This window comes from Frankliniella occidentalis, unplaced genomic scaffold (assembly GCF_000697945.3).
Source record: "Frankliniella occidentalis isolate FOCC.00 unplaced genomic scaffold, Focc_3.1 Scaffold45, whole genome shotgun sequence".
Classification (NCBI taxonomy): domain Eukaryota; kingdom Metazoa; phylum Arthropoda; class Insecta; order Thysanoptera; family Thripidae; genus Frankliniella; species Frankliniella occidentalis.
In genome coordinates this window covers 669,561-671,606 of record NW_026267175.1, presented here as the reverse complement: position 1 = coordinate 671,606, position 2,046 = coordinate 669,561, and the positions used below count along the sequence as shown (strand labels likewise).

The 2,046-nt window shown below is 61.7% G+C and overlaps 1 protein-coding gene across 1 annotated transcript in view; it reads right to left on the bottom strand.

Annotated features, from left to right (window-relative positions):
- The window catches only part of LOC113214795 (leucine-rich repeat-containing G-protein coupled receptor 5), a 140,132-nt gene that overhangs the window by 11,911 nt on the left and 126,175 nt on the right, over window positions 1–2,046 (bottom strand). The window lies entirely within an intron of this gene.

The window sequence follows — 2,046 nt, the reverse complement described above, 5'->3', positions numbered from 1 at the left end:
TAACTGGCCGCCGCGTAAGGGTGCCCGTGGCGAAAACTAACGAACGTTTATCTTGGCGACCGAATATAATTAATAGTAATCATTGCTATAATAATAACAATATTCATGAAATTAAAGGAAACGGCTTGCGCCCTCCCCGAAAAATGAAGTTTGAAGGTTGGGTGAGGGGGGGGGGGGGTAGTCGGCGCACACGTGATGATCTCATTTCCGCCGCCGCGACACTCTTTCGCCTGCCGAGCGTGAGCGTGGGCGTGGCTATTGCGGTACCCGGCGATAAAGTTGATTGCTCTATTTTAGCGGCCGGTCGGCTCGGCCGCGGCGGTGCGGTACCCCCTGGTACTCCCTGGTACCCATACCTCACCCACCACCGTCCGTCACCCTCACCCACTCCCCTGAGCTGTCGTAATATCCGCCGTCTCAGGAGATTCCTTATCATCGCCCCTACCCGCGCCTCCCCAGGTCGCCCCGGCCCGCTGCCGCCGTCTCCCACTCACCCCCCCCCCCTTACACACAGATCAAGGACCAAAAGCGACAGGACGACTTTCTCCGTCGACGAAAAACTACTCGCCCGACTAGTGAGGGGGAAGTCGACGGCCGGCAGCAAAGCAACCTCCCCCTCCCCTAACCCGACCCTCTCTTTAGTGATTGAGGAATGGCCCGCAGCGCCTGCCATGCCGCCGCCGGCGCGGACAAGAAGACCACGGCCAAGAGAATAACAAGAGGAATACATACAAAAACTCTCCCTCGCCCCGCCCCGCCCCGCCCCGCCTCAGTAGCTCGCCGGCCTCGCCCCGCCGGCCCGGCGCGTATGTACGCAAACTGTAAGACGCGCGCAATTTTTCTCCCGACTCATATATCACCCGCACTCTCGCTTTTTCGTCCGGGGCGGGCGGGTGGGTGGGACGACGGGCTAGGAGTAGAAGTGGTAGCAGTAGTAGTAGTAGTAGTAGTCGACTCGGCGGGCGGGGCGGGGCGCGTCGTCTCGGGGGCGGCGCAGCGGGGGCGGGCGGGGGGCGGTAGCAATAAAGCAGTAATAGATGAAGGGGATTTGTTTGTCGGAGCGCGGCCTCCCTCCCGCCTCCCGCCGCCTCCGAGCTCCTCCTGCCCTCCTCCTCCCTAGTCGCACGGGCGCTGCGGTGCCGGGGCGGCCAGAGCTTGCGGGCAGGATGAGAGGCTGACCACAACACTACGCGCCCCATATCTCAATAATTATGATTTGGGGCGAAGCCAGCGTCGGCGGCGAGCGCGCGGGTTTCCATCCTGCTCAGCTCACCCCCACCCCATCCCCCTCCACGTCGGGACACTCTCGCTCTCCGTGTCCGCTCCTAACAGCCCCTGGGGGGCGGCTCGGCTGCTGCTGCTTCTGCCGCTGGCTTTAGCAGCGCCAGACGATCAAACGGCGATTTGTTGGGATTTATGGGGGTGGGAGGTGGTGGTGGGTATCCCGGGGTACCCACCATACCCCGGCGGCACCGAGTGGCGCCGCCAGCCCGGCCCACCTACCTACTGAGGGGGTAAGAAGAAGAAGAAAGACGGTGGGAAGTCACACATTCATCGCTGAACGCAAAAAACAATAGTTGTTACTTAAAAGTACTAAGGGTGAAACAGGCACTGATATTTATTTTCAAAAGATGGTCACGAACGATACTTTCTGCCCCTTCTTTCCTTTTCCGTGGAGTATCACATTGATCTTGCCCAGGCACCTGCCCAACGCTCCTGCCCGCCTTGTTTCGCCTTCAGCACCTCCGCCGCCCACACGCTCATCGTAACTCTGGTCGCGAGGCCGGTCCTGGGGGCGGCGCGGGGCTGGGCGGGCGCGGCAGGGCGGGGGAGCTTCAGGAAAAAGCGTCACATGCTCATGGGAGGCGGTCTTTGATCCCGACGCGAGTGGAGGTGAGAGGCCGCGAGGCGGAGGAGGTGGCGCGGGGTGGCACACGATACGACAGCGGCGAAGGGCATTGATTTGATTTATCGGGTGTAGTGTGCAGCACGTTGGACAAACGGGCGTGGGACAGAGACAGAGCGCGGCGGGGGGCGGGGCGAGCC